The sequence below is a fragment of the Mya arenaria genome, chromosome 8 (genome assembly GCF_026914265.1).
Source record: "Mya arenaria isolate MELC-2E11 chromosome 8, ASM2691426v1".
Taxonomy (NCBI): domain Eukaryota; kingdom Metazoa; phylum Mollusca; class Bivalvia; order Myida; family Myidae; genus Mya; species Mya arenaria.
The window spans coordinates 74,727,763-74,733,578 of NC_069129.1; positions in this window are offsets into that span (position 1 = coordinate 74,727,763).

Here is a 5,816-nt window from a genome sequence, read left to right on the forward strand (position 1 = left end):
TCTGTCTGTCTGTCTGTCAGGCTGTCTGTCAGGCTGTCTGCAAAGCTGTGATAGGACATGGCTCAGTGTTTGTCAATTTGCTCTACAATGGCATTTGATGAATAGCGGCAATTTGTTCAATGGTGGCCTTTGCGAAACAGGGGCAATTTGCTTAACGGTGGCCTTTGCGAAACAGGGGCATTCTGCTCAATGGTGGCCTTTGCGAAACAGGGGCAATTTGCTCTACAACGGCAATTGATGAGTAGCTGCATTTTGTTCAATGGTGGCCTTTGCTATAAACAGGGGCAATTTGCTTAACGGTGGCCTTTTCACCTGCAGCAATTGGCAATTGACAGCCAGCTAACAGTTGGCAGCCACTTTAAACTTAGCCATGAAGAGCCTAGCTCGACCTTTGGCAGCCGCCTTGTGAACGGCTGCCAGCTGGCAATTGGCAGCCAGCTAACAGTTGGCAACCAGCTGTTAACAGCTAACAGTTGGCAGCCAGCTGGCAATTGGCAGCCGGCTGACAATTGCCAGCTGGCAATTGGCAGCCAGTTGACAGTATACAGCCGCTTTGGCAGCCGCCTTGTGAACGGCTGCCAGGTGGCAATTGGCAGCCAGCTAACAGTTGGCAACCAGCTGTTAACAGCTAACAGTTGGCAGCCAGCTGGCAATTGACAGCCAGCTAACAGTTGGCAGCCACTTTAAACTTAGCCATGAAGAGCCTAGCTCGACCTTTGGCAGCCGCCTTGTGAACGGCTGCCAGCTGGCAATTGGCAGCCAGCTAACAGTTGGCAACCAGCTGTTAACAGCTAACAGTTGGCAGCCAGCTGGCAATTGACAGCCAGCTAACAGTTGGCAGCCACTTTAAACTTAGCCATGAAGAGCCTAGCTCGACCTTTGGCAGCCGCCTTGTGTACGGCTGCCAGCTGGCAATTGGCAGCCAGCTAACAGTTGGAAGCCAGCTGGCAGCCTGTTAACAGCTAACAGTTGGCAGCCAGCTGGCAATTGACAGCCAGCTAACAGTTGGCAGGCAGGCAATTTATTTTAAAAGCAAAATACACCTAGGGTTAGGCTAGGGTTACGGACATAGATTTTATAAAAAAATAAAAGTGCATCCAGCGTACATTCCAAAATCATCGTAGGACATTAGTGAACATATTTGTATAGTGTACTTAACTCATGTTTGGCAAAACACTTAAAAAAAAAAAAAAAAAAAAAAAAAAAAAAAAAACGATTTTTTTTTAACATGCTTGCCTCCTGTGGTTTATTCTGTCTGTCTGTCTGTCTGTCTGTCTGTCTGTCTGTCTGTCTGTCTGTCTGTCTGTCTGTCTGTCTGTCTGTCAGGCTGTCTGTCAGGCTGTCTGCAAAGCTGTGATAGGACATGGCTCAGTGTTTGTCAATTTGCTCTACAATGGCATTTGATGAATAGCGGCAATTTGTTCAATGGTGGCCTTTGCGAAACAGGGGCAATTTGCTTAACGGTGGCCTTTGCGAAACAGGGGCATTCTGCTCAATGGTGGCCTTTGCGAAACAGGGGCAATTTGCTCTACAACGGCAATTGATGAGTAGCTGCATTTTGTTCAATGGTGGCCTTTGCTATAAACAGGGGCAATTTGCTTAACGGTGGCCTTTTCACCTGCAGAATGAGGCCGCAAATAGGATTTTGGTTGAAACGGGAATATGCAGTCCGGGACTGCATATTCCCGTTTCGGACTGCATATTCCCGTCAAACTAGGATTAGGGTTAGGGTTAGGGTTAGGGTTAGGGTTAGGGTTAGGGTTAGGGTTAGGGTTAGGGTTAGGGTTAGGGTTTTGCACGGGAATATGCAGTCCGAAACGGGAATATGCAGTCCCAAACGGGAAAATGCAGATTTAGGCACTTTACAGTTGGCAACCAGCTGCCAATTGGCAGCCATTTTACAGTTGGCATCCAGCTGACAATTTGCAGCTGGCAATTGGCAGCCAGTTGACAGTATACAGCCGCTTTGGCAGCCGCCTTGTGAACGTCTGCCAGCTGGCAATTGGCAGCCAGCTAACAGTTGGCAACCAGCTGTTAACAGCTAACAGTTGGCAGCCAGCTGGCAATTGGCAGCCGGCTGACAACTGGCAGCTGGCAATTGGCAGCCGGTTGACAGTATACAGCCGCTTTGGCAGCCGCCTTGTGAACGGCTGCCAGCTGGCAATTGGCAGCCAGCTAACAGTTGGCAACCAGCTGTTAACAGCTAACAGTTGGCAGCCAGCTGGCAATTGGCAGCCGGCTGACAATTGGCAGCTGACAATTGGCAGCCAGTTGACAGTATACAGCCGCTTTGGCAGCCGCCTTGTGAACGGCTGCCAGCTGGCAATTGGCAGCCAGCTAACAGTTGGCAACCAGCTGTTAACAGCTAACAGTTGGCAGCCAGCTGGCAATTGGCAGCCGGCTGACAATTGCCAGCTGGCAATTGGCAGCCAGTTGACAGTATACAGCCGCTTTGGCAGCCGCCTTGTGAACGGCTGCCAGGTGGCAATTGGCAGCCAGCTAACAGTTGGCAACCAGCTGTTAACAGCTAACAGTTGGCAGCCAGCTGGCAATTGACAGCCAGCTAACAGTTGGCAGCCACTTTAAACTTAGCCATGAAGAGCCTAGCTCGACCTTTGGCAGCCGCCTTGTGAACGGCTGCCAGCTGGCAATTGGCAGCCAGCTAACAGTTGGCAACCAGCTGTTAACAGCTAACAGTTGGCAGCCAGCTGGCAATTGACAGCCAGCTAACAGTTGGCAGCCACTTTAAACTTAGCCATGAAGAGCCTAGCTCGACCTTTGGCAGCCGCCTTGTGTACGGCTGCCAGCTGGCAATTGGCAGCCAGCTAACAGTTGGAAGCCAGCTGGCAGCCTGTTAACAGCTAACAGTTGGCAGCCAGCTGGCAATTGACAGCCAGCTAACAGTTGGCAGGCAGGCAATTTATTTTAAAAGCAAAATACACCTAGGGTTAGGCTAGGGTTACGGACATAGATTTTATAAAAAAATAAAAGTGCATCCAGCGTACATTCCAAAATCATCGTAGGACATTAGTGAACATATTTGTATAGTATACTTAACTCATGTTTGGCAAAACACTTAAAAAAAAAAAAAAAAAAAAAAAAAAAAAAAACGATTTTTTTTTTAACATGCTTGCCTCCTGTGGTTTATTCTGTCTGTCTGTCTGTCTGTCTGTCTGTCTGTCTGTCTGTCTGTCTGTCTGTCTGTCTGTCTGTCTGTCTGTCAGGCTGTCTGTCAGGCTGTCTGCAAAGCTGTGATAGGACATGGCTCAGTGTTTGTCAATTTGCTCTACAATGGCATTTGATTAATAGCGGCAATTTGTTCAATGGTGGCCTTTGCGAAACAGGGGCAATTTGCTTAACGGTGGCCTTTGCGAAACAGGGGCATTCTGCTCAATGGTGGCCTTTGCGAAACAGGGGCAATTTGCTCTACAACGGCAATTGATGAGTAGCTGCATTTTGTTCAATGGTGGCCTTTGCTATAAACAGGGGCAATTTGCTTAACGGTGGCCTTTTCACCTGCAGAATGAGGCCGCAAATAGGATTTTGGTTGAAACGGGAATATGCAGTCCGGGACTGCATATTCCCGTTTCGGACTGCATATTCCCGTCAAACTAGGATTAGGGTTAGGGTTAGGGTTAGGGTTAGGGTTAGGGTTAGGGTTAGGGTTAGGGTTAGGGTTAGGGTTAGGGTTTTGCACGGGAATATGCAGTCCGAAACGGGAATATGCAGTCCCAAACGGGAAAATGCAGATTTAGGCACTTTACAGTTGGCAACCAGCTGCCAATTGGCAGCCAGTTTACAGTTGGCATCCAGCTGACAATTGGCAGCTGGCAATTGGCAGCCAGTTGACAGTATACAGCCGCTTTGGCAGCCGCCTTGTGAACGGCTGCCAGCTGGCAATTGGCAGCCAGCTAACAGTTGGCAACCAGCTGTTAACAGCTAACAGTTGGCAGCCAGCTGGCAATTGGCAGCCGGCTGACAATTGGCAGCTGACAATTGGCAGCCAGTTGACAGTATACAGCCGCTTTGGCAGCCGCCTTGTGAACGGCTGCCAGCTGGCAATTGGCAGCCAGCTAACAGTTGGCAACCAGCTGTTAACAGCTAACAGTTGGCAGCCAGCTGGCAATTGGCAGCCGGCTGACAATTGCCAGCTGGCAATTGGCAGCCAGTTGACAGTATACAGCCGCTTTGGCAGCCGCCTTGTGAACGGCTGCCAGGTGGCAATTGGCAGCCAGCTAACAGTTGGCAACCAGCTGTTAACAGCTAACAGTTGGCAGCCAGCTGGCAATTGACAGCCAGCTAACAGTTGGCAGCCACTTTAAACTTAGCCATGAAGAGCCTAGCTCGACCTTTGGCAGCCGCCTTGTGAACGGCTGCCAGCTGGCAATTGGCAGCCAGCTAACAGTTGGCAACCAGCTGTTAACAGCTAACAGTTGGCAGCCAGCTGGCAATTGACAGCCAGCTAACAGTTGGCAGCCACTTTAAACTTAGCCATGAAGAGCCTAGCTCGACCTTTGGCAGCCGCCTTGTGTACGGCTGCCAGCTGGCAATTGGCAGCCAGCTAACAGTTGGAAGCCAGCTGGCAGCCTGTTAACAGCTAACAGTTGGCAGCCAGCTGGCAATTGACAGCCAGCTAACAGTTGGCAGGCAGGCAATTTATTTTAAAAGCAAAATACACCTAGGGTTAGGCTAGGGTTACGGACATAGATTTTATAAAAAAATAAAAGTGCATCCAGCGTACATTCCAAAATCATCGTAGGACATTAGTGAACATATTTGTATAGTATACTTAACTCATGTTTGGCAAAACAAAAAAAAAAAAAACGATTTTTTTTTAACATGCTTGCCTCCTGTGGTTTATTCTGTCTGTCTGTCTGTCTGTCTGTCTGTCTGTCTGTCTGTCTGTCTGTCTGTCTGTCTGTCTGTCTGTCTGTCAGGCTGTCTGTCAGGCTGTCTGCAAAGCTGTGATAGGACATGGCTCAGTGTTTGTCAATTTGCTCTACAATGGCATTTGATGAATAGCGGCAATTTGTTCAATGGTGGCCTTTGCGAAACAGGGGCAATTTGCTTAACGGTGGCCTTTGCGAAACAGGGGCATTCTGCTCAATGGTGGCCTTTGCGAAACAGGGGCAATTTGCTCTACAACGGCAATTGATGAGTAGCTGCATTTTGTTCAATGGTGGCCTTTGCTATAAACAGGGGCAATTTGCTTAACGGTGGCCTTTTCACCTGCAGCAATTGGCAATTGACAGCCAGCTAACAGTTGGCAGCCACTTTAAACTTAGCCATGAAGAGCCTAGCTCGACCTTTGGCAGCCGCCTTGTGAACGGCTGCCAGCTGGCAATTGGCAGCCAGCTAACAGTTGGCAACCAGCTGTTAACAGCTAACAGTTGGCAGCCAGCTGGCAATTGGCAGCCGGCTGACAATTGCCAGCTGGCAATTGGCAGCCATTGACAGTATACAGCCGCTTTGGCAGCCGCCTTGTGAACGGCTGCCAGGTGGCAATTGGCAGCCAGCTAACAGTTGGTACCAGCTGTTAACACTAACAGTTGGCAGCCAGCTGGCAATTGACAGCCAGCTAACAGTTGGCAGCCACTTTAAACTTAGCCATGAAGAGCCTAGCTCGACCTTTGGCAGCCGCCTTGTGAACGGCTGCCAGCTGGCCTTGGCAGCCAGCTAACAGTTGGCAACCAGCTGTTAACAGCTAACAGTTGGCAGCCAGCTGGCAATTGACAGCCAGCTAACAGTTGGCAGCCACTTTAAACTTAGCCATGAAGAGCCTAGCTCGACCTTTGGCAGCCGCCTTGTGTACGGCT